Consider the following 27,313-nt stretch of genomic DNA (forward strand, 5'->3'; position numbering starts at 1 on the left):
ATTCTTTTGATCACATAGTTTGAGCCAGTTACTCATGCTAATGTTTAAACTCAACCATTGTTTCCTGAGGACCAATGTCGGCCTATAGTCTTACACTATCGCTGGGCCATTACCCAGGTGCACCAGGTGCACTCACTGCCTAAGCTTCCTCTTTCTGCCTCTCTCCCCAGCAGCGCCTACTGGCAAACTTCGGGGTGCTCTGCTCAGCTGGCAAGCGGCTGAAAAGCCCTTCATGAAGCACCAGGCGTTCCCTGTGGTTGTACAGGAACCTGGGCATCTACCTTGGGGCTCAGGATTCCAGCAGGTCAGCCAGGGGCTAGGCATTGCAACGCTGAGCAGAGCAAATCTGACTTACATATTTCAGGCAAAGGGAAAACCAAGACTAAAAACCTCTCTGGTGTCTGCAGGCAGCACCATTGGTAAAATGGATGGGATTTGCTAAGACTGCAAAGGAAACGGGCAAAGCTCCCAGTCACTGTTATGTGGCAGAGCCTGGGAAAGATATTTGACAGAATGTGATCTGTCTCCCTGGCGGAACAAATGCTAATTATGGTTCAGAAGTTCATGGCTTTCTCCCTAGCAGAAAGTGGCTAATTGCTGTGGCTAAACTCAAAAGATATGACAGAGCCCAAAAAGCCCTGCAGCCTCCAGAACGTGTGTTGCAATTAAGATTAATTATAAAGTTGGCAATGAGGGATGAACAGCCAATCAGATGGATGGCCCAGCTGAGTACCGCTCCCTAGTGCGGTTTGGGAATTTTCTATCTAAATGAGGGCGGAGTTTTGATGGAAAATGCACTTTCTGCAAAATCAGCATTCTCCATGGAAAAAAAAGATTTTTGCTGAAATTTTTTTATTTTTCCATCAGGAAAATGAATATAGATCAATTCAGGGTGGGACAGTTTAACATTAATGTGTGTTCCCTGAGCTACCCCCATGCATTGTGAGAGTTGTAGTTCAAGTACCTAATGCCCCCATCTGTTTGAATTGCATCTCCCATTATGCACTGCAGTTGAACTAACATGGCACTTCATGGAGAGGCGGTCATGTGACCATGGTGTATCATGGGAGATGCAGTCTGTCTGGGGAGCCTGATCCGTACAGGACAATGGGGGGTGAGATACTCACACTAGAAGTCCCATGAGGCACTACAGCAGCTCAGGGGAAGCAGATTAATGTTGAACTAAAATAAAATATTTTCACATTTGCAGAACTGAAATTCTTTTGAAATTTCCATGCCATGAAAAATTTTGATTTTTCACCTTTTTGCCCTGCCCCTCCTCATAGACAGAGAGAGAGAGGTGCTGCCTCAAAGAGCTCATAGGCCAAACGGACAAAGGAAAGATGAATTTTATTCGCCTCCTTTTACAGATGCGAGCAGTAAGGCCCAGCAAGAGTCAGTGACTTTCCCAGACTGAGCAGGAATTGAACCCAGCTTCCCAGTCCAATCCTAAAACTAGCTCAGAAGGCTGGATTCTGCAGCTTGACAAGGGTGGGTTGCGTGTGATGTGTATAGCGATGGATTTTCTTTCCAAGTGTGCATCAGATGTTGGCATCTGGCCTTTACCAAGAAATATAAATTTCAAATGACAAAGAAGCCAAACAAAAGTCTTTGTAACCTTGCACAGCAATAGCCCTTGTTTCCATGACAATCCAAGGCATCTCGCATGCTTTGCTTCACCTACAGTTGTGGTGTATTTTCTTTTCCTTTAATTGTTTCTTTTGGTCGATTTTTTTCATGTTTTCAAAGGAGAGGGCGGGGGAGGGAGGGAACACACACACACAACTGCTTTTCTTTTTTTTCCCTCATAAAAAGAAAATATCCCACCATAACCTGGAGATGAGCAAAACATCAGCGTTAGCGCAAACAGAGAGCCTGGGCTGGACTATGAAGCTGAATAGAAGCAGGGCACCTTTTGTGGATATTTAGATTCATGAAAAGAATAAACAGGAAAAATAAACCTTGGAAGATTCTCCCTGAAACCTGAATCACTGTGGGACTTTTTTAAAATCTAGCAGCAGGAGGGTCAGATGTGGCACAGAGAGAACACAAGGACACTGTGGAAGGAGTGCATTCTCCACAGAAGCCTTGTGTTTATTGATTCCCCCCCCCGCACACTCTCTTGTGTACACATGAATACAAAAAGGTGTGGCATAAAAGGTTTAATTGCTATGGCTGCATTGCAGCGTGGTGACATCTGCAGAACACCCCAAACAAGTGCCAATAATACCTTTATGCCAGCCTCCATTGTGCCAGATTAACCCAAAGGCAGTAGTCACCCAGGCTGGAAGCATGTAATGAGATCAGAATTTCAGTTCTCCGAGTGCTTGCTCATGTCAATTCCATGTTAGGAGTGCATGGACCAGTTCGCCTCCAGACAGAACAGGAAATGCCAGCAGTTTTGTTTGATGCACGGGCTCGGCAAGGGCTCCCTGTCCGATGCTGTCCTGCTCTTGTGGGTGGCGGGGACTGCTGTACGCTTTCGCACCCACACCTTGGTCCACAGGATTCTCTTAAATATCAAGAGAGACAAGGCACGTGTCGTAATTCCATAACAACCAAGACATTTTTCTGTCTGTTTTCTTTCTGAAGCCTCACGGATCAGATGAGGAATGTCAACAATATAACATAGACTTCGGTGGATCCTGGCCATCTACATCAAAAGGACTAAACACAAGCAGGCAGGACCAATCCCCAGTTTTTGCCCCAGATCCCTAAATGGCCCCCTCAAGGATTGAACTCGTAACTCTGGTTTTAGCAGGCCAATGCTCAAACCACTGAGCTATCCCTCCACCTCATGCTTATATGCACCATCACCCAGCAGGCCTGTGACAACGCCAGTTTTGGGAGAGCAGTGTTGCAGTCAACATATCTGTGAACTCCAAGCCCACCACCAGGGATTCTGCCTGTGAGTCACCTACCATAGCATCGATATGAGCAAGCACTCAAAGAAGTAAAAAGTGTTATTAACCTTCCGTAACTGTTGTTCTTTGAGATGTATTGCTCATGTCCATTCCATGACCTGCCCTCCTACCCCTCTATCAGAGGGCATGGGGCCAGTGGTACCCCTTAAACAGCATATAAGCATGAGGCGGAGGGATAGCTCAGTGGTTTGAGCCTTGGCCTGCTAAACCCAGAGTTGTGAGTTCAATCCTTGAGGGGGCCATTTAGGGTTCTGGGGCAAAAATTGGGGATTGGTCCTGCTTTGAGCAGGGGGTTGGACTAGAACCTCCTGAGGTCCCTTCCAACCCTGATATTCTATGGGACCCTGGTGGGGGCGGGGTGCTATGACAGGCCCCTATGGATACCACTACGGGGGAAAAAAATTCTACCAAGAGTGCATGTGGTGTGTGCACACCTAGTATGGAATGGACATGAGCAACACATCTCGAAGAACAGTGGTTATGGAAGGTTAGTTACTATTTTTTTCCCATTTATCTCTGTAGCCCTCATGGGTGGAAAAAAAACCCTTGAAAACGTGACCTGAATGTAACTTATGTCAGCCTGGTTTCAGAGGGGTAGCCGTGTTAGTCTGTATCAGCAAAAACAACGAGGGGTCCTTGTGGCACCTTAGAGACTAACAAATTTATTTGCACATAAGCTTTTGTGGGCTAGAACCCACTTCATCAGATGCATGGAGTGAAAAATACAGGAGCAGGTATAAATACATGAAAAGATGGGAATTGCCTTACCAAGTGTGAGGTCGGTCTAACGAGACAATTCAATTAACCAAGGGAGGAAACATTAACTTTTTTGTAGTGGTAATGAGAGTGGCCCATTTCAAACAATTGACAAGAAAGTGTGAGTAACAGTAGGGAGAAATTAGGTTTAGGTTTTGTAATGTCCTAACCACTCCCAGTCTTTATTCAGGCCTAATTTGATGGTGTCCAGTTTGCAAATTAATTCCAGTTCTTCAGTTTCACGTTGCAGTCTGTTTTTGAAGTTGTTTATGTGGTGGTTATGTGACATCACTTATTAGCACTGTAGTGTCTAGGAAGTGGACCTCTTGTGTGGACTGGTCCGGGCTGAGGTTGATGTGGGGTGGAAATTGTTGAAATCCTGGTGGAATTCCTCAAGGGCCTCCTTCCCATGGGTTCAGATGATGAAGATGTCATCAATGTAGCACAAATAGAATGGGGCGTTAGGGGACGAGAGCTGAGGAAGCGTTGTTCTAAGTGGCAATTCTTCAACAAAAAAACTTCAAAAAACATTTTTTTTATGTCTGCCTGAGTCTGTATGGAGCCAGGAATGGTCTCTCCAAAAGGTGTGAACTGCCCCATTTATATTCACTCTGAAACCCGCTGTCGCATCTGGGAGGCGAAGGATCACAGCATGGAGATGGGACCATGTGGGATGTGACTAATGCACAAATTTGACCCTAATACCCCACCAGTCTGAAGTCTGTGCAGGCCACAGAAATTATAGGACTAGGTCTTATGGAGGATTTTGAAAAAAGTGGGTGGGACTCTTTGCCCCCCTCTGCCTGCAAAGCTAGGAAGATAGGTACCACCAGCCTGGCTCAGCACCGTCCTCCTCCTAGATCCATCTCTGACAGGGCCAGCACCAGCTGCTTTAGAGAAAGGGGCAGATGTGGGACAACCTGTCCCAGACTGACCCTGCTGTCCACTAGTTGCTGATGAGTTTAAAACCTGATACATGAGGTTTATCTCCCTTCCAAAAGATTTTTGCTAGCTTTCACTATTATAAGGCTGGATATTCTTGTTGTCCATATAAACGGCTGGTCACGGTGAGTTGTGCTAAGTTAGGGGTATCAACAACACCCCATGGCTGAGTTCCAGTGGCTAATGACGACATGTGTGAATCAAGTGTTTCCTGCTGTCAGTGATGCATTTGCCACCTTTTGCGAGGTGCAATCCTGCAAATAGCTGTGGCTGCAGCGGTCTGCACAAGCCAAACAACTAGCCCTAATCATGGTAAACTTGCAGCCCCCCCCTGCATAAAATGGAATCTCCCTGCAGGGGGCAGAGGATCTGCTTGCTGATATGCACAGCTGAGCCCCATTTGCTACAGCTCTGGGTGGGGTTAGTGTTCCAGGATGGGTGGGGCATGGCTCAGAGGAGTGAGGGGGACATAACAGGGGTGGACCAGTGCTGTGCCGATTGTATGCTTCTGCAAAGCACCAAACAGGCCATTTAAGCTTGAGTGCAAGTTAGAGCAGCCCTTGACTAGAGACTCAAGCTGCTTCTGCTCTAGCCTTGCATCAGCCCCGCATGCCTGGTGGGGAAGTACAGCTCTCTGGCCCCCAGTATGGGAGGAGCACTACAACAGCTACATTTTAAACCTGCTGCCCCGCACTGGTTACTTTATGACCTTTCTGGTGCTGTGGATAAGCTTCTCCCTGTTCTATTGCTCTTGGAGCATTATTCATGAGCGGCTCAGAATCCATTTGCAGCAGCTCCTGAGGCATCAAGTAACAAAGACCTTTTGTCCTGTCCTTTCAAGTGGCTTTGTGGGGAGCTATAAGTGCAGCCAGGCCCTGCATGCAGGAGCCTGACATGAACTGGGTTCTCTCTTTAGACAGTAGAAGGCTTTCAGAAAACTCCTCAGGTGGGTTTTGGTTTTAAACTGGAAAGAGTCCCCTGCAGCCATGGCAGGTGGGCATGAACGGGGCGCGAGCACCTCAGCCTGTTTTCAGACCATGCTGCAGGAGGGCTCAGGTGCTGCAGAGCATGTCTGAGGAAAAAGTGACTCAAACATCTGCCTTTTTTGCAGTTGGGCTGCACCCCCTATGTAGCAACATGGGAAATGCAAGATGGTTGTGACTCCACCCACCCCCGATTCCTGTTTGTGAGCTTCCAGGAGTGGGTCACAAATCCTTGGGCCAGACCCTTGGTGCATTAGGTCCTTGTCTTGGGATGTTGCTGATACTCTGGAGGAAGGCAAATCCCCTAAACACTGCAAAGAACCATGCAGTTGGGTCACTGTGTAATGATACAGGTAGGAGGGGGACATTCATCTCAGATGGTGGTGGCGCAGCCTTTATCCCAGCAAAAAACAACAGCGTGGCTGTCCAGATGGACAATTATTCAGCCCCTTGCTGCAGTTCAGTCACACAGTGCCAGCCTCTCTCATCCCAGCTAGCCCAACTGTGCACTGCAAGACTGACATCAAGGAGCTTTCTGGCTCAGGCCCCAAGAATAGACGCTGCCCCTCTCTCCTCTGGCTGTGGTGCCAAGTTGCCCAGATTGGCTGGTCCACCAAGAACAGCTAGTTTTTATTATTTTTTAAAGAGACAGTAAACTTTGGGCCATTTAGGGAAGGGTAACGGCAAATGGCTTCCCCCTCCCCCCCCCCGCTCCAGTGAAAAGAAAGTTCAATTGGCCATTGATCTTTAAATTCAAGCAGATTTCCAATTTATCTTCTGAAGACACAAAATACACAGAATTGGCTAAACTGCGAGGGCCATGAACAAGGGGGCTATAAATTATCAGGTGGCAGAGATAGCAATGTCATATGGCAAATAAGCATGAGCTGCAGTTAAAGGAATGATAGAAATGATTTTCTTTAAGATATACAAACAAGCTAACTGGGTGAATTATTGAGCTACAAGGCATGAGACAGATTAATTACATTTTTGAATGCATCCGATGAAGTGAGCTGTAGCTCACGAAAGCTTATGCTCAAATAAATTTGTTAGTCTCTAAGGTGCCACAAGTATTCCTTTTTTTTTAAAGGGGAAGTGTGTGTGTGTGTGTGTGTGTTTGTTTGTTTGTTTGAAGTGAGGGGCATTGGCTGAAGTTTGCTCTTTGTCTATTACTGTGGCCTGGGTTAGAAAAATGCCATGCTAAGGAAAGCCAGGGATGTGTCTTCGTGCAGCTACATGAAGCTTCTGCAGGGCATCTCAGACTCCATCTCCAAGGGTGCTGGAGGCTTCTGGGGAGAGTAGATGATGATGTTATTATTGAATCTGCCTGTCTGAAGGTCAGGGGAACAAATTTAGAAAATTGAGGCAAGCAGCATCTTCCTGATGCCAGGAAATATTTAGCTATTCCCCTGTGCTGCGTCCCACTGCAGTGGAAAGAAACCTTGTTCTGTTGGTGTGATGAAGAGCTTTTTTATTTGTGTGTGTGTGTGTGTGTGTGTGTGTGTACACATTCACACAGATTTGACCTTATCTGTTGGCACGCACACATGCATGCATGCATCATTACACACACATCACATATATGTATCACATGCACACCACACAAATGCCGAATGTAAACACACACACTACACCCAGATCACACCACATCCAAATCCACAATTCACTCTCATTCTCTCTCTCTCTCTCTCATACACACACACTCTTGCATGTTACAGACAAAGGCAGGCGAGGGGAGAAAAAAATAACGTTTTAGTTTTTCGTCTAAAACACAGCTGTCGCTGCTGGACGTATTGAGCTGTTGGTGTGAGCAGCGTCTGTGGCCATGCCCTACCGCTGTCATTTTCTCTGTCATGCTGTCTAACCTCTTACTGCTGTGAATGGAGCCCTCACACTGGAATTGGATACATTGGTTTAGATTTTCCTGATGTGTAATTTTCCTAGGGGTTTCGGACTCCCTTTGAATGGCTACGCTAGGGATCCAGAGAGGCCACACCAACCTCCGTGCTCTTGTTACACTCACTTCCTGCTTCCCATCACTCTCTCCCTACTGCTGAGGACCAGAGCAGAAGCTAGGCTGTGTGTAGCAGTATTTCCCATTCCTTACATCTTCCTCCAGTATGTCCCCCTTAAAAACACATTTCCAATGCTGCAGGCACACCTCTGATTGCAGGGTTGACATTCCCTGCGTTGGTGACTATCCCGGGTAATAAAGGGCTCTCTAGCCTTGCAAAGAAAGGCAGAACAAGAAGAACTGGCTGGAAATTAAAGCCAGGCAAATTCAAATTAGAAATAAGGCACACCATTTTTTAACAAAGAGCGTGATTAACTCCTGGAACTTCCAAAGACAGTTGTGGATTTTTCTATCACTTGTCATCTTCAATGAAGACCAGAGATCTTTCTGGAAGAGATTCTTTAGTGAAACACAAGTAACTGGGCCTCATACAGGAGTAACTGGGTGACATGCACTGGCCTGCGATCCACTGGTGGTCTACCTGGATCATCTGCTAGCCTTAAACTCTAAAAATCTACGACTGAATTGCGGTTTTGGACCTTTGTCTCCAAGGGTTTGCTTGGAGCATTCATAGTGTGCAGTTTTTGCAAAGCATTTCACCAGCAGGTTCTTACGATCCCACACCATATGGACTCATTCACACCCATGCAGAGTGGGTGCAAACACAATTGACAGCAAGTCACTGTGTAAATGACTGCTCAAAGTGTGAGGGCACTGGGAATCAGGCACACAGAGTTGCTTCTGTGAAATTCCTTGGTTACTTGTATTTCACTTCACTGTCTCCAGTGTTTCATGAGAAACCCTGGACACCCCATCATCTCAGGCATTGGCACCCTGACAGCAGGATGGCTGTCTGGCTACGTAGACTCCCTCCTCAAGCCCTACGCTACCAGCACTCCCAGCTATCTTCGAGACACCACTGACTTCCTGAAGAAACTACAATCCATTGGTGATCTTAGCCACGATGGATGTAGAAGCCCTCTACACCAACATTCCACACAAAGATGGACTACAAGCCGTCAGGAACAGTATCCCCGATAATGTCACGGCTAACCTGGTGGCTGAACTTTGTAACTTTGTCCTCACCCATAACTATTTCACATTTGGGGACAATGTATACCTTCAAATCAGCGGCACTGCGATGGGTACCCGCATGGCCCCACAGTATGCCAACATTTTTATGGCTGACTTAGAACAACACTTCCTCAGCTCTCATCCCCTAATGCCCCTACTCTGCTTGCGCTACATTGATGACATCTTCATCATCTGGACCCATGGAAAAGAAGCCCTTGAGGAATTCCACCATGATTTTAACAATTTCCATCCCACCATCAACCTCAGCCTGGACCAGTCCACACAAGAGATCCACTTCCTGGACACTACGGTGCTAATATGCCATGGTCACATAAACACCACCCTATATCGGAAACCTACTGACCGCTATTCCTACCTACATGCCTCTAGCTTTCATCCAGATCACACCACATGATCCATTGTCTACAGCCAAGCTCTACGATATAACCACATTTGCTACAACCACTCAGACAGAGACAAACACCTACAAGATCTCTATCATGCATTCTTACAACTACAGTACCCACCTGCTGAAGTGAAGAAACAGATTGACAGAGCCAGAAGAGTACCCAGAAGTCACCTACTACAGGACAGGCCCAACAAAGAAAATAACAGAACGCCACTAGCCATCACCTTCAGCCCCCAACCAAAACCTCTCCAAGGCATCATCAAGGATCTACAACTTATCCTGAAGGACGACCCATCACTCTCCCAGATCTTGGGAGACAGGCCAGTCCCTGCTTGCCAGTCCAGACAGCCCCCCAACCTGAAGCAAATACTCACCAGCAACCACACACCACACAAAAGAACCACTAACCCAGGAACGTATCCTTGCAACAAAGCCCATTGCCAACTCTGTCCACATATCTATTCAGGGGACACCATCATAGGGCCTAATCACATCAGCCACACTATCAGAGGCTCGTTCACCTGCGCATCTACCAACGTGATATATGCCATCATGTGCCAGCAATGCCCCTCTGCCATGTACATTGGTCAAACTGGACAGTCTCTACGTAAAAGAATGAATGGACACAAATCAGACGTCAAGAATTATAACATTCAAAAACCAGTTGGAGAACACTTCAATCTCTCTGGTCACTCGATTACAGACCTAAGAGTGGCTATCCTTCAAGAAAAAAGCTTCAAAAACAGACTCCAACGAGAGAGTGCTGAATTGGAATTAATTTGCAAACTGGATACAATTAATTTAGGCTTGAATAGAGACTGGGAATGGATGAGTCATTACACAAAGTAAAACTATTTCCCCATGGTATTTCCCCCCCTCCACTCCACCCCCCACTGTTCCTCTGATATTCTTAAAAAGAAAAGGAGAACTTGTGGCACCTTAGAGACTAACAAATTTATTAGAGCATAAGCTTTCGTGAGCTACAGCTCACTTCATCGGATGCATCCGATGAAGTGAGCTGTAGCTCACGAAAGCTTATGCTCTAATAAATTTGTTAGTCTCTAAGGTGCCACAAGTTCTCCTTTTCTTTTTGCGAATACAGACTAACACGGCTGCTACTCTGAAACCTCTGATATTCTTGTTAACTGCTGGAATTAGCCTACCTTGCTTGTCACCATGAAAGGTTTTCCTCCTTTCCCCCCCCCCGCTGCTGGTGATGGCTTATCTTAAGTGATCACTCTCCTTACAGTGTGTATGATAAACCCATTGTTTCATGTTCTTTGTGTGTGTATATAAATCTCGCCTCTGTTTTTTCCACCAAATGCATCCGATGAAGTGAGCTGTAGCTCACGAAAGCTTATGCTCTAATAACTTTGTTAGTCTCTAAGGTGCCACAAGTACTCCTTTTCTTTTTGCCCTGCTGCTGTTACCTGTACTAAATGGATTTAGGCTAGTCTGTGCACAACTTTTGCTGTGTAGACGTACCCATGGTGTGAAGCTTTCCCTGAGGATGCTTGATATGGCTGGGAAGGTAAATTCATCCATGTTCCTTTAGAGTCCTGTCTGCTCTGACACATTCGCAGGTTGGGTTTTTTTTTAAATTTATGTTTTGTGGCAAGGTCTTTGCTTGGTTGCAATGCAAGTTCTGGCCCTGAGTCCTGTCTACGCTAAGGCCACTTTGCACTGACCTGTGTAATCCATTCCACTTCTCATCTGAAAGGGGCACCAAGGACAGAAAGGATTAGTCTTTCACTCCTGTGCATTTTAAACTCACAACTGAACAAATTCTCATGAATAACAAGGACTCTGCTAATAGGTAATTAATCCAAAAGGGCCTGCATCAAATTTTTCACAATCTCTTGGGCCAGATTGATGAAACCCAGTCTGCTCTGAACACACCCTGATGGTTGAATCTCACTTTCATTTCTGGGATGTGATTTTCTTTGTTTTTCCCCCTCCATAGCGCCAGCAAAGGTGCAGAAGGCTCTGTTATTTATTTAGAAAGGGAAGTGGATTTATCCCAGCTCCACTTTGATCTATCACCTGGCTTTCACATGCAGAAACTATCCGATGCAGTGAGCTGTAGCTCACAAAAGCTTATGCTCAAATAAATTTGTTAGTCTCTAAGGTGCCACAAGGCCTCCTTTTCTTTTTTCAGAGTAGCAGCCATGTTAGTCTGTATTCACAAAGCTTATGCTCAAATAAATTTGTTAGTCTGTATTCGCAAAAAGAAAAAGGACTAACACGGCTGCTACTCTGAAACCAGAAACTAAATTGGTTCCAGAGATCAGGTGCGTATAACGTTAGATCTGTGCAAGCCTTTGAACACGGCTAAATCTGGAAGCGTTAGATGCTAGTCTGTGAAGTTGCTGCTGCGTTAAATCATTATGAGCATGCATACGCGCACACACAGAGTTTATCCCTTTCCAAGTGGGCGTGTGTTGCCTTTATCAAATCTTGTTTGTCATCTTACCGACAGGGGAAAGGGGAATTGAATTTGTTTCACACGCTTATGGCAGGTTCATCCCATTGACTTTGCTGGGCATTTTCTTATGTGAATATTGCACTGTTTGTAATTAAAGAATAAATTAGAACTGGGAGTGAGTCAGAGATAGGAGGCAAAGTGGGATGGGGATGGGGAAGGGGAGGTCAGTGAGATATCAACAATATGTTGCTGAGTGTGGTATCAGAACCTATATAGAATAAATGAAAGAGTCATTGGGGAAGTGGAAGGGAAAAATAACTGTAACGACCAGGAATTGGACCAGTATATTGATACTTACTTACCGTCACTAGCTGTCTCTGTGCACTCTCTGGAGTTCCAAGCAGGTAGTGCAGTCCTTGGCAAAGGAAAGAGAGACAAAGTTAGCACTCAAGTTGTGTAAAAGCCTGTTCGTATATCTTTTTTGTAGTTGTTTTCTTTATTAAACAACTTCTGTTTGAGATGGATGGTCACTCCAGAAATCATGATGGAGCATTGACAGGGAATGCAAAGGAGAACTGATTTCAGAATGATTGCGGGGGGCGAAGAAGGAGGAGGTCAAGGGAGGTGGGTGGAATGCCTGACTTGGGGGAGCCATGATACACTGTCTATTATGATCTTTTATTTTTAATTTCACTGATGCTCTTGGAACATCTTTGCCAGGATGATGTCGTCCCTAAATAGCAGCAGAATCAAAAGTGTTGAGCAGAGTCACTTTTCATATCAGGGCAAACCCATAGTCACTTTACCCTTCCAAAGCATTTTCCTCTCAAGGTCCCCAGCTCTAACCATAAACCTAACTCCTCTTCTAGAGCAGAGAACAGAACCCAGGATTCCTTATTCCCAGCATCCCCACACTCACCCCTACCCCTGCTCCAGGCTTGGAATAAAACCCCAGAGTCTTGATTCCCTGACTCCACCTCCTCTAACCGCGAGACACCATTCCCCTCCCATAACTAGAACCCAGGCATTCTGACTCCCAGCCCCCCTGCTGCCACCACTGCACCCCATTCCCCTCCACGAGTTATGACTAGTGCCCAGGAGTCCAGGCTCCCAGATCCCTACTCCACTCTAAATAGCAGAGAGCATCATTCAGGATGAACTAATTTCACTTGGTTTTTTTGCACAGTTCAAATTCAGGAGTGTTCAAATGGGAATCTGCCACTTCCCTGTTCAGATGGGAATCAGCCCTTGCAAAGAGCCAGGTGGCTCTAAGCAACCCTAAGGCTTAGCTTCAAACAGCTTTTGGGTATTAAAATGTTTTCCTGCCGTCAGCTTGTTCCTTAATGGCCTTCGATTGCCTACAACTTTCCTTGTCACTTTGAGAAATTCCCTAGCACAGAAAGGCAGACATGTCTGTTTTTCACACAGGCTTGGTTTGGAGTCAGTGTCAGATGCTAAGAAAAAACTTCCGAGACCCCCTGGCACTTTGCTGTCAGGAGCCACAGAGTGGAGAGAGAGACACAGTGAACACCAATTAGCAACACCCCCCCCCCGCCCCAAAACAACCGACATTGCAAAAAGGGTTTAATTAGCCAGATGTGCTGGGAAAATGTGTGCTGTGACTCAGAGAACGTGGGGTGCCAACTGGCAGAGGGATACATAGGAGTTTATAGGGGTCCCCTGGGTCTGGTTTCTATGTAGTAGTGCAACAAAGAGGGGTTAGTCTCTAAGGTGAGAGAATGCCCATAATTCACTGCGACATGGATGGATGGCTGATATTTAAAGAGAGATTTGCAGTGCTGTTGTAGACATCTTGGTCCCACAATATTAGAGAGACAAGGCGGGTGAAGTCATATCTTGTGTTGTCTCTGTTGGTGAGGGAGACAAGCTTTTGAGCTTACAAAAGACTATTCTTCAGGTCTGCTGGAAGAGTTGGCTTTCAGCCCCTCTCCTGCTCTAACCACTAGAACCCATTCCTTTCCCAGAGCTGGGGAGAGTCCTGGCTCCCAGCCTATTCCCCCAACCGACCAGACCCTATTCTTCATCCAGTACTAGGAATAAAACCTAGGAGTCCTGGCTCCCAGGCTGCTACTCCACACATTAGACACTGCTTTCCCCTGGATACATGATCGCACTTTCTCCCAGGTCTAGCCAGCTGCATCTGCTAACACCAGTTGTGCCCAGGACCAAGAGGCTCAGTCTTGTAAACATGCAGCCCTCCCCTCGGGGTGATGCGCTACCCACTCCGGTGCTGTGTGACCCTCGACTCTGCCTGCAACAGCTCCTGTCCTAAGAAGATGCCTGCCATCAGTGTGGGTCTTTGCTGGCAGGGGACTCTCCGTGATCTCAGCCTCTCTTGAGGTGAGCTGCTGAGCAGGAGAGTGGCATTGCAGTGGTGCACTGCTAGCCTCCCGTGGACATAGTCCTACTTCTAATGCAAGGGACTAGAACTCCTGGGTCCTACTCCCAGATCTAGGAGGGGCCCCAATCTCGGTCAGGTTCTCTAGGAGCTACTGTAATATCATCACTGCCAGCAGGTTTAACATTGCTCAGTCATATTGATACCTGTCTGGTGCAGATGATGATAGAGGTTCAGGTCAGATGGGAACCCAGTAATTTGGAAGCTGCTCTGAAATTTATCCAAGAACTCTGGACTGTGGAATCTGGTCTAGATCTGTCACATACATCCCCTGCCATGAGCTTTCCAGCAATTCCTTTCCCCAAGTGAGACTGAGGCCCCAGTGTGCCAGGCATTTCACAGACCCCAGCGGAGACCGAGGCCCTGTTGTGCTGGGTTGTGCACAGACTGAGTCAGAGGCTATCCATGCTCCCAAAAGCTCATTGTCTAAATGTTTTTTAGTTCAGTTTGCTAAACACTGACAATTTTTCACCCTAATCTGTACAGATTTCTTTATTTTGAAGATCTGCCTGGTCCTCTCTGAAAGGCTAGGACAGAATTGCTCCTTGTACTTTACTCCCTCCATAGAATTGGTGCTTACCAAACAATGCATGAACACATTTTCTTTGCTAGCAGTTGAACCATTTTCCCTTTCGACTGGAATGGGCAATCATGGCTCAGTTTAAAAAAGCAACACAACCCACGATTTAAAAAAAAGGAGTACTTGTGGCACCTTAGAGACTAACAAATTTATTAGAGCATAAGCTTTCGTGAGCTACAGCTCACTTCATCGGATGCATTTGGTGGAAAAAATGGTTTTTGGTTTGGTTTTTTTTCCACCAAATGCATCCGATGAAGTGAGCTGTAGCTCATGAAAGCTTATGCTCTAATAAATTTGTTAGTCTCTAAGGTGCCACAAGTACTCCTTTTCTTTTTGCAAATACAGACTAACACAGCTGCTACTCTGAAACCCACGATTAGACGTTGCCATATTTTTTTCTTCTCATGTTTTACATCTTCCTCCCCACAAGTGGGATTCATTGACCGGAATGATCCTGTTCTCTGCACAGCACACAGGCAACAGATTTCTGACACCAGATTATTAAATTGCATCAGGGCAAGTTAAAAACCAGCCCCAGGATAGCTGAGCTGGGAGCAATCCGCTGAAGAAGTCTTAAAATCACACAAACATCAAAAGGGATTTTTCAGAGCAAACACAGAAAAATTAATCTAAAGCAAGATGCTACAAAATTTTGCTGCAGCTCCTGTGAAACACCCAAGCGTGAAGCAGTTTGAATCTCTCTTTGCACATATGGGGCCCAGTTCTCTGTTGACCTGCATCTTGTCCATAGATTTTACAGCCAGAAAGACCATTAGATGACATAGTCTGACTGCATGTATAGAATTTCACCCAGTTACCCATGTGCTGATCCCACTAACTAGTGTTTGACTAAAGCAGCTTCCAGAAAGGCATCTAGTCTTGATTTGAAGACATCAAGAGATGGAGAATCCACCATTGCCCCTTGGTAGTTTGTTCCAGTGGTTAATCACCCTCGCTTTTAAAAAATTGTGCCTTATTTCTCATTTGAATTTGTCTGAGGCTACATGCAGCTGCTGTATGCACACACATACATACACCAATGCAGCTGCTGTATGCACACACACACATACACCAATGCAGCTGCGCCACTGTAGCATTGCTAGTGCAGACACTCTAAGCTGACGGAGAGCTCTCCCGCTGACTTAACTACTCCAGCACCTGTTAGTGGCAATAGCTATGTTGGCGTATAAGATCTGCCACCGACATAGCACTGTCCACGCTGGCACTTAGGTTGCTGTAATATATGTTGCTCACGGGGGTTGCGTATTCTCACCATTGACTGACATGACTTGTACAACCTAAGCAGCTGTTGTCCATAGCCTGGTTCTTGTTCTGCCTTGCTCTGTTAGATTTAAAGAATCATAGAATTTCAGGGTTGGAAGGGACCTCAGGAGGTCATCTAGTCCAACCCCCGATCAAAGCAGGTACAATCCTTTAGTACCTGGGATTTTCTCCTCATGAAATTGCTGACACACCACAGTCAAGTTTTCTTTTTGATGAACTAAACAGATTGAGATCTTTAAGTCACAATGCAGTCATTTCCACCTGTGCCAGAGCAGCCTAAAACAGGATACTAAACCAGAGTGACAGCTTTCAGAGTTTTCAGAGTAGCAGCCGTGTTAGTCTGTAGTCGCAAAAAGAAAAGGAGAACTTGTGGCACCTTAGAGACTAACAAATTTATTAGAGCATAAGCTTTCGTGAGCTACAGCTCACTTCATCGGATGCATTTGGTGGAAAAAACAGAGGAGAGATTTATATACACACACAGAGAACATGAAACAATGGGTTTATCATACACACTGTAAGGAGAAAAGGAGTACTTGTGGCACCTTAGAGACTAACAAATTTATTAGGGCATAAGCTTTCGTGAGCTACAGCTCACTTCATCGGATGCATGAGTTGGCAACGGGCTTTGTTGCAAGGATAGGTTCCTGGGTTAGTGGTTCTGTTGTGTGGTGTACCCTGGTACTTCTCGTGTACCCAGAAGTCACCTACTACAGGACAGGCCCAACAAAGAAAACAACAGAACGCCACTAGCCATCACCTTCAGCCCCCAACTAAAACCTCTCCAACGCATCATCAAGGATCTACAACCTATCCTGAAGGACGACCCATCACTCTCACAGATCTTGGGAGACAGACCAGTCCTTGCTTACAGACAGCCCCCCAACCTGAAGCAAATACTCACCAGCAACCACACAACAGAACCACTAACCCAGGAACCTATCCTTGCAACAAAGCCCGTTGCTAACTCTGTCCACATATCTATTCAGGGGATACCATCATAGGGCCTAATCACATCAGCCACACTATCAGAGGCTCGTTCACCTGCGCATCTACCAATGTGATATATGCCATCATGTGCCAGCAATGCCCCTCTGCCATGTACATTGGCCAAACTGGACAGTCTCTACGTAAAAGAATGAATGGACACAAATCAGACGTCAAGAATTATAACATTCAAAAACCAGTTGGAGAACACTTCAATCTCTCTGGTCACTCGATCACAGACCTAAGAGTGGCTATACTTCAACAAAAAAGCTTCAAAAACAGACTCCAACGAGAGACTGCTGAATTGGAATTAATTTGCAAACTGGATACAATTAACTTAGGCTTGAATAGAGACTGGGAATGGATGAGTCATTACACAAAGTAAAACTATTTCCCCATGGTATTTCTCCCTCCCACCCCACCCCCCACTGTTCCTCTGATATTCTTGTTAACTGCTGGAATTAGCCTACCTTACTTGTCACCATGAAAGGTTTTCCTCCTTTCCCCCCCCTGCTGCTGGTGATGGCTTATCTTAAGTGATCACTCTCCTTACAGTGTGTATGATAAACCCATTGTTTCATGTTCTCTGTGTGTGTATATAAATCTCTCCTCTGTTTTTTCCACCAAATGCATCCGATGAAGTGAGCTGTAGCTCACGAAAGCTTATGCTCTAAAAAATTTGTTAGTCTCTAAGGTGCCACAAGTACTCCTTAGCTTTCAGAGTGGTAGCCGTGTTAGTCTGTATTAGCAAAAAAACCGAGGAGTCCTTGTGGCACCTTAGAGACTAACACATTTATTTGAGCATAAGCTTTTGTGGGCTAAAACCCACTTCATCGGATGCATGCAGTGAAAAATATAGTAGGAAGAGATATATACACACACACACACACACAGAGAACATGAAAAAATGGGGGTTGCCATACCAACTGTAATGAGACCACTCAATTAAGGTGGGCTGTTATCAGCAGGAGAAACAAAACCTTTTGTAGTGATAATAAGGATGGCCCATTTCAAACAGTTGACAAGAAGGTGTAAGGTTTCAGAGTAGCAGCTGTGTTAGTCTGTATTCGCAAAAAGAAAAGGAGTACTTGTGGCACCTTAGAGACTAACAAATTTATTAGAGCATAAGCTTTCGTGAGCTACAGCTCACTTCATCAGATGCATTTGGTGGCTGTAGCTCACGAAAGCTTATGCTCTAATAAATTTGTTAGTCTCTAAGATGCCACAAGTACTCCTTTTCTTTTTAAGAAGGTGTAAGTAACAGTAGGGGGGAAAATTAGCATGGGGAAATAGTTTTTACTTTGGGAGTGGATGGGTCATTACACAGTCTTTATTCAAGCCTAATTTAATGGTGTCCAGTTTGCAAATTAATTCCAATTCAGCAGTAACTCGTTGGAGTCTGTTTTTCAAGTTTTTTTGGTTGGAGAATTGCGACTTTTAGGTCTGAAATTGAGTGACCAGGGAGGTTAACGTGTTCTCCAACCAGTTTTTGAATGTTATAATTCTTGACGTCTGATTTGTGTCCATTTATTCTTTTACGTAGATACTGTCCGGTTTGGCCAATGTACATGACAGAGGGGCATTGCTGGCACATGATGGCATATATCACATTAGTAGATGTGCAAGTTAATGAGCCTCTTATGGTGTGACTGATATGATTAGGTCCTATGGTGGTGTCACTTGAATAGATATGTAGACAGAGTTAGCAACGGGCTTTGTTGCAAGGATAGGTTCCTGGGTTAGTGTTTTTGTTGTGTGGTGTGTGGTTGTTGGTGAGTATTTGCTTCAGGTTGGGGGACTGTCTGAAAGCGAGGACTGGCCTGTCTCTCAAGATCTGTGAGAGTGAGGGATCATCCTTCAGGATAGGTTGTAGATCCTTGATGATGCGCTGGAGAGGTTTTAGTTGGGGGCTGAAGGTGATGGCTACTGGCGTTCTGTTACTTTCTTTGTTGGGCTTGTCCTGGAGTAGGTGACTTCTGGGTACTCTTCTGGTTCTGTCAATCTGTTTCTTCACTTCAGCAGGTGGATATTGTAGTTTTAAAAGCCCTTGATAGAGATCTTGTAGGTGTTTGTCTGAGGGATTGGAGCAAATGCGGTTGTATTGTAGAGCTTGGCTGTAGACAATGTAAATGACTGCTCCCCAGAGAACTGACAGGACACCTGCACTTAGACTGCCATGCCTATTAACAATCCAGCCCGTTGGTTTCCTGGCAATACATGAGAAAATGATCACATACATGAAACAAACAACAGTAATGAGACCACTCAATTAAGGTGGGCTGTTATCAGCAGGAGAAAAAAAACCTTTTGTAGTGATAATAAGGATGGCCCATTTCAAACAGTTGACAAGAAGGTGTGAGTAACAGTAGAGGGAAGGTTTCAGAGTAGCAGCCGTGTTAGTCTGTATTCGCAAAAAGAAAAGGAGTACCCGTGGCACCTTAGAGACTAACAAATTTATTAGAGCATAAGCTTTCGTGAGCTACAGCTCACTTCAAGTGAAGGACTGAGTGGGCTTCTAATTGTGTTTCCAGCCATGGAAGAGGAAGCAGAAATCTAATGAGGAGCCTTTTAGCCCAGGACTGGAGTCTGCAGACTTGTGTTCTGAAAACACATTCATTGTGCTCCCCCTCCCCCCAACCTGTGTATTTAACAATGTCCCCTCAGCAGCTTGAACGGGCTCAAATACAAGAAATCAGTGAAAAACTAATTAATGAAGCCTGCACGGTTTGTCTTCCACTAAATGAAAAGAGGGAATGGCTGCCTCTACCTGCAGGGAAAATAGTGTCCTGCTATACCAGGGCCAATTAAAAGAACAGATTTGTAAGATGAAACTTGTCCCCTCTCCCAGTCGGTAAAGATACTCAGTAATTCTAGTCACAAGCTCTGAGGTCAGTTTTGTCTCAGTCTCCATCTCTGCATCTCACTTCCTCACAGAACCTGCTTTGGAAAGGGACTTTTGCCAAGATGGAGAAAACGTAACATGAAATCCCTGCCCTGCATTTCCCTGGCTAGCAGGGGAGATATTCACAGTTTGAGGCTGATGGAAACCTCCTAATCCGTGCTTTATGAAAAACACAGCATGTTGCCACAAACGCACTCAGATTGGTGTCAGTTCAGGCCAAGGCTTCATGGTAGGAGGGAGCAGAGGAATAGGGGCCAGCAGAGAAATAATTACTGAGATGTGGCAGGGTGACTGCACTGGGGCAGTGCTAGCCATGCAATCACACAGCTCCAAGCACAATGCAAACAGCTTAGGGCTGCCATGCCAAGAAAACAATTGGTGCCGCCTAGGGTCTGCTACCTGGTCACCCTGGAGTAGGGCACCAGGTTATGCAAGGAAGATAGGGGGGAGGAAGTCACTTTAAAGAGGGGGTGTATGTCTGCTGGCTACCCTCCCCCCCAAGGTACACAACTCATAGAGATGTTTACATACACACCCCCACACAGAAATCTGTGCATGTGCACACACACACACATACACTTAATGTGGACATGCACACCCGTTCCACATCCAAACTTACTAAGCTGACTGCATGCGCGCACTCTGCCAAAGACATACATGCCCTAACTGCACACCCATCCCCACTGGCAGTTCAGCCTTAACCAGCTGTGGCTTTAGTAACACTAGATTGAAAAGCCCTGCAGCTCAGTTTTTCTTGGCTTCTGCTTTTGGGGAAGCCATACGCTCTGTGTAGGACTATAAATGAAGGGAGGTGAGAAACCACCCACCCATGTTTAGACTGGAGCTCTCAGTTACACTCAGAAGAGGGGTTTCTCGCTTAAATCCTTTTCACTTAATTGCTACTCAGGTAGCTCAAGAGTTGCCACGATCACGGTCTATAAGCACTGGCCTGAGGAGAAGATCTCGGAGAGCAAAGGGCTCTTTATACTAGCAGACAAAAGAGAATGAGCTCTAATGGCTGGAAGCTGAAATCAGCATCGCTTAAACTGGAAACAAGGCACACATGAGGGGAATTAACCACTGGAACAGGTTCCATAGGTCAATGGTGGATTTTCCATCTGTTGGAGTCATTAAGTCCAGGTTGGGTATCTCTTTGTGAAAGATACTCCTAGCTCAATCGCAAGTCACTGGGCAGGATGCAGCAATCTCTGGCCTGCAGTATATTTAATATTAAACTTTAATATTCATGGGCCTGGTTCTCTTTCACTCTGAGTCCCTTTGCACGGCCAGAGCACAGTACATGGGAATCAGACCCTATGGTCTATGATGCTAAGACCCGCGTTCCATTGTCCATAGCAGCCGCCCTCTGCCTGCTCCTCCCCACTCCCCTGCCTCCTTGCAGCACAGGTTGGAACCCAGGTTGAGATTGGTTCAGTTTTAACCCAAAGACATTATCTGAGCTAGTGATTTACAGCTCAGCTGCCACCTGGCCTGTCCCCACCACCAGTGTGTCCAGGGGTAAATGACAAGGCAACAGGATAAATTCCTGCCATTTTGTCTCCATCCATCAGTATTAAAAGCAGCAAGTGTCTGATTGGACGCAGTGGAAAACCTGATTGCCATGGTGTCATTCACACTCCTCCTGCCAGGCTGGGGCCTGGAGAGAGTGTGAGAGCCCACGGAGCTGATACTCTGCAACCTACTGGCGTCCAGCAGTAATAGGATCCCCTAATTCTGAAGACAAGACCACACATCTCAAATGAAGTGTTCAGGCAGCATCCAGCAAAACTTCAGTAATCAAATCCAATGGGCTGGATTCCCTCTTCTGCTCCTTGCACAGTCATTTACACCAGCGCAAGGTGGTGCAAAATGCTACCAATCAGATCTGTTAGCACTTGGCAGGCATGTAAATGATGAAGGATCAGGCCCAGCAAGTTTCTAGCACCTTTCATTGTGCCATGGGGATTTCTCTGCTGCCCTGTAGCTTGTGCAGTCACTTTGCAGAGTAAGTGCAAAATATTACCAGCTTAGAGTAATGGTGGTTTGCTTTGCACCAGTGTAAATGACTGCACTAGCTGCTATGCATTCAGTGGAAAGTCTGGCCCTATCTTTATAGGATGGACTGAAATGCAATTGGGACTCCATGTGTGATGCCGACAGACCCTGGGTGTCAGCTGGCAGGATTGAACGGGGGACATCTGGAGCTTAGCGCATGAGCCTCTACCACATGAGCTAAAAGCCAGCTGGCTCTCAGCTAAGGCTGTAGAACAGACTCATTTAACTCTCTCTCTCTAAATGGTCTCAGTGCCGCTAGATGGGACAGAACACCACACCCTGGAGGTGTGTGGGTTACACGTGCACCCAGCTGTCCATTATCCTGCACCTTGTGCAGTCTTTTATACCAGCACAGAGGGAGAGTAAAATGTTACTAGGTCAGAACGACAGTGTTTTGCACTCATGTTGCACTGTTGTAAGTGACTGCACAGGCTGCTGTGCTGTTCAGTGAGCACTCAGTGCTTCAAGTGCTCGCAGGAGCGGAGTTTTCCTCTGTGTCCAGTTCTCATTGGCCGTGTATAACCAGGAGGGCTTCACAGCCCCTCGTCCACACTCACTGTCTGGAAAACAGGTTTCAGAGTAGCAGCCGTGTTAGTCTGTATTTGCAAAAAGAAAAGGAGTACCGGTGGCACCTTAGAGACTAACAAATTTATTAGAGCATAAGCTTTCGTGAGCTACAGCTCACTTCATCGGATGCATCCGATGAAGTGAGCTGTAGCTCACGAAAGCTTATGCTCTAATAAATTTGTTAGTCTCTAAGGTGCCACCGGTACTCCTTTTCTGTCTGGAAAACTGCACCCTTAAAAGGCACAGACCTTCCTATACCACAGGGGCAAGGCAACAGAGAATTTCTGCCCCGTGGGAAATAAGCTGGGCTTGTACCTGGGAACTTTAGAGTCAACAGAGCACATGATCTAAAGGAGAAACTGGAAGATGTAGGTTCTTATCTGCTTCGGAGGGGGAAGATAACCCCCTTCCTCCGCTTCTCAAGTGCAGGTTACACATGCAAATCCCACAAATTTTACTAGTGGCAGGCTCTGTGCCTTCTGGCCTGTCAGTATAGAGAGAGGTGATAACTACTTATGCTAAACTAGCTGTTTAACCTTGTATTTGGCTGTGCCGCCCTGAGTACCTTTCCCAGACTGAAGAAGAGCTCGGTGTGGCTCGAAAGCTTGTCTATTTCCCCAACACAAGCTGGTCCAGTTTTCAACCAGTGGTACATGTACTCCTGGCGGTACTTGGAGATCTTCCAGTGGGTACATCAACTCATCTAGATATTTGCCTAGTTTTACAACCATCTACATAAAAGGCACTAGTGACGTCAGTACAAACTAAAATTTCACACAATGACTTGTTTATACTGCTCTATGTACTATCCACTGAAATCTAAGTACAGTATTTATATTCCAGTCGATTTATTGTATAATTGTATGGTAACAATGAGAAAGCCAGAAATTGTGTGCTGTGACATGATTGTATTTTTATGCCTGGTTTTGTAAGCAGGTAGTTTTTAAGTGAGGTGAAACTTAGGGGTACACAAGGCAAATCAGACTCCTGAAAGGAGTACAGTAGTCTGGAAAGGTTGAGAGGAATGAGAGCCACTGCAATAAAATATATCACCTCCCCCATCTTGTCTCTCTAATGTAGAGAAAAGCACATGGGGGGCACTCAACAGTAATGGTGGGGCCAGTTCCTAAGCAGCTGGAAATCAGCACATCTCCAGGGAAGAAAATAACGCTACCATGATTTACATCAGCTTTGGATGTATCTGAGTAGCATCTAACAAAGTCTATTTGCACGCTACTAGCACTGCTCCCCTTTGATCTGCCCTACCCCATCACACACTTCCCTGCACCCTTCCCGCTGCTTGCACTGCCGAGGAAGTCAAGCTTTCGACTGAAAGTAATTGGAGTAATAGCTAGCAAATCCCATAGCCCTCAAGAAATGGTACCTCTCGGCTTAAAATGCTGAAGTCTCCTAACGCAGTTGAGCTAAAAAGGTTCATTGGGAGAGCAGAGAGCTTCCTGCATTCATGTCCTGGCAGGGAGAATATCCTCTCAAGGACACGGAGGGATCACAACTCTTTCTGTGTGTGGAATGGAACATTCGCTCCTTGTTACAGGCAGAGAAAGGGTCATGGGGGTGGGGGGGTTGTGTAGAAGGTATTAATGGGCAACCTTGACCGTGTTGTCAGGCGACGGAGTCCATTTCCGGGAGAGTGAATTTTTTCCTGACATCTCCATGCAGGAGCTAGGGCACTGCAGCCTGTCTTAATTTGCAACAGTTGATTTGTAACTGCAGGTTGATTGCACATGCTGCTGACATACAGAAAGGTTCAGTGGCTATGAATTTGGGCAAGTGAGGGGAGGGACCTGTCCTTAAGACAGCAATAAAAACTGTATTAATTTCAGCATGTGCGAGAGATTTTGAAACCATCATGCCAAGTCCCGTTATTTACTACCTCAAGTCGGCGTCCCTTTTGCACACTAACTATAATCACGTCAGCTCTCAGGCCTGGTCTACACTGAAAAGTTACAGCCGCACAGCTGCATCATGCCCCCTGCCCAGCCTGTCTGTGCAGACATAGCCCGCAGTGTAGGCATGGCTAGGCTGACAGAACAGGGCTTCTCTCAACGGCGCTAACTTTGTTTGCGGGGGAGGGTGTGTGTGTTCCTACATTGACAGAAAAACCCCTTCCACCCATGTATGCTACAGCTACTCTCAGGGCCTATGCCAACACCACTATGCCTACCTACATGGCAGCATAGTCTCCACAGGTCAGGTGTCCCCTCAGAGTGGAAGGATGGTCTAGCACAGTGGTCCCCAAATATTTTATTTTGCACCCCCCCCTTACTGCTATTTGTGCCTCCCCACCCCCACCTTGGCTGGGAGCGGGGCTGCAGTTGGGCTGGGACCCAGGGGCTAAGAGCGCAACTGTGGCGGGATGCAGTTGAGGGCCGGTGGCAGGGCCGCACCTGGGTGGCGCTCCCTCCCCACCCCAATTGGAGCTGGCCTGGGCCCTGCCATGCCCCCCTAGGATGTGTGCCTCACAGTTTGGGGGCCACTGGTCTAGCAGGTAAGGCACTGACTGGAAAGCCACAAGCTATGAGTTCAGTACCTGGGTCTGTCACAATCAGTCATTTGGGGCTGAAGTTTTCGAGGGCCCAGCACCCACAATGGGGGGCCAGCACTTTTAGGCTACTTGGAGCAGGGTCTCTGCCTTCCTCTGTGCTAGTGCAGTGACAGACACACAGGTAAGTAATGACAACAGTGTCTAACAAGGCTTCCTCTCGAGTCTGTTCCCATGCAGACAGCTAACTAAGGGCAGGCTTTCAGAAGCCTTCAGCATTCACTGTAACAATTCAGGGCAGATTTTCAGGAGTTCAGCACCCAAAGCGAACTCAGTGAGCTTTGTGCCCAGCTGCAAGCTCTGGGTCTTGGCTCCACATCTATTAAAATGCGGATTGCAACATTTCCTTTCCTTTGGGCTGCGGTCCATGGTCTGAAGCAGGACTCAAGGGTTGCCCAAGCCTTATGCTAAACTCTTGCCACACAGGCGTGAATTTCAACTACCGCAGGTTTCTGCAGGGATTGTGCTGGGACCTTTCCAGACAGATAAAACAAATCCCTGTCTCAAAGAGCTTGCAATCTCAGCAGATAAACCACAGGCAGAAGGGCAGCAAGGCACAACACAGTTTAGTGCCCCTGTAGCAAGTGGAGGTCAAAGCTAACATTTTTGTCTGGATTTTTCTTTTTCAGGGTCATGGAAAGAGTTGCCATTTGTCTCAAGCTTGCTGAGCTGAGGGCAGCGGTGCAGGGAGTTGGGACAGAGAATGGGGAACCCACAATGTTTGGCCAAACGATCAGGCTGCCAGGCGCTGCATCAAGACAGGCTCTGGGTGGGAAATGAAGAAAATTTGCTGTTCTCACGGGAACAGGGGGTCTAGACTGTTCCTACCATCTCAAAAACTCTTGCGCCTGCAATAAGGCACGCACAGTGCAGCATGGCTAATAAAAACTGTATTAGGTTAAAAATAAAAACAACAAACTGATGCAAGGCCCAGTACTAACAATCATGTAATTTTCAGAATTGTTCCTCCCCATCGGTATTCGGCGACGTTAAAATCTAAGACACACAAAGAGAGGGCTACCTGTTTCAACGACTTGTTCAGTCAGCCCAAAGCGAAAGTGGATTCAGTGTCCTGTTTAAGCAACGGGAAGCCTCAGCCCAGCCCAGCCCAGCCCAGCCTCGTGCAGTCTGGGATTTGGGGCTTTTTGAACTCGCCTTAGCCCTTCAAGGGCTGTAATCGCTAGTAACCCACCACGCACACACTGGATTTCTGTTTCGTGTAGGTTGGACAGAGTGCCCCTTTTTCACACTGTGGCAGTGCCCCTTTTTCACACTGTGCACGCATTATGAATGTTAATTACCGCCATATGCATTAATTATTTCTTAGGTCCACAGGCCCATCAGACATCAACACAGACTGCAAGGAGAGAGAGCCATCCACCCTGCTGGGGCATTGATTTTAGCACGGACTACAAGGGAAGAGCGCGCCCTAGCGAGCCACCCACCCTGCTCCCTGCACCACACCAACCCCTGGTGCTGCACTGAGGTTTCAGGGATCAGCACGGACTGTGGGGGAAGAGCGTGTTCCCCCCACCTTGAGCCTCCCGTCCCCTGCTAGAACGGCCTGACTTTGCTCAGGTCAAAAGAGCAGGCAGGCGAGTACACTGATGCAACTGGTGGCTCTTCTTTAAAGCACAATAGGAAGGGAGTGATGGGATTTGTTTATGAGATGGGTGCCCTACTCATCGCTGGATGGCACCGCCTCCGGGCAGTTCCAGGGATTAACTCTGCCCGGCCCGTGCTCCTTCCCTGGTCACACTCCGTCACTTTCTCTCTCTGCAGCCCCTCTCTCATTCCAGGAACTGCAGCCTAGTGACTCAGCCCTGTGGCCAGGTCACGACGTGGGTTCCCCTACTGGGGGTGTAACAATGTTCCTGCTCACCAGCAGCGTCCCATTTGCCTGCCCCATGGTGCCACTACCTCAGTGGCTGGCAACTGGCAAGGGAACCCGAGTCTGCTCTCAACTCTGGGTCCCAGCTCTCCTGAATCTTACTATGTTTCCCTGAGTCCTTCCCTTACCTTCTGGCTCCAGGTTTGCGAGTCTCTCAGCTCCCTCCTCCCAGAGAGCAACCGAAGCCCCAGCCCCAAACACACCTCCCTTCTCCTAGGGAGGGGCTGCAGGGAAGTAGGCTGCAGCTCCTTGGCTGTGGAGAAGCCCCCTGCCTGTTCCTCACAGATGCACTTCCCTCTCATTAGCTTCCTCCAGCCTAAATCTCCCAACTGCAGCCTCATTGGCTGATGGGGCCTACCTGGCCAGATTCTGCTCTTGCAGGACCCCATCCCAGCCACCCTCCCCTAAAGCAGAGCCAATCAATCCGTGAAGCTCGGTGCCTGTGATGGGTAATGGGTAACAAGCATTAGGTACCACAGCTATTACTGAAACTTGATGTTTTATTTTTTCATTTAAAAGCCCAACAGAGCGGCATTCT

The 27,313-nt window shown here is 46.7% G+C and overlaps 2 long non-coding RNA genes across 2 annotated transcripts in view; one reads left to right on the plus strand and one right to left on the minus strand.

Annotated features, from left to right (window-relative positions):
* LOC122457290 overlaps positions 1-23,848 on the minus strand; it is a 30,722-nt gene extending 6,874 nt beyond the window's left edge. Inside the window, exons 1-2 of the long non-coding RNA XR_006276770.1 lie at positions 23,706-23,848; positions 11,886-11,942 (exon numbers count right to left, since the gene is read on the minus strand). This is a non-coding gene — a long non-coding RNA (uncharacterized LOC122457290). The remainder of the gene's footprint in view (positions 1-11,885; positions 11,943-23,705) is intronic.
* Positions 1-27,313, plus strand: part of LOC119847308 — a 147,365-nt gene that overhangs the window by 119,372 nt on the left and 680 nt on the right. The gene's annotated exons all lie outside the window — the stretch shown is intronic.

The sequence above is a fragment of the Dermochelys coriacea genome, chromosome 23, assembly GCF_009764565.3.
Source record: "Dermochelys coriacea isolate rDerCor1 chromosome 23, rDerCor1.pri.v4, whole genome shotgun sequence".
Classification (NCBI taxonomy): domain Eukaryota; kingdom Metazoa; phylum Chordata; order Testudines; family Dermochelyidae; genus Dermochelys; species Dermochelys coriacea.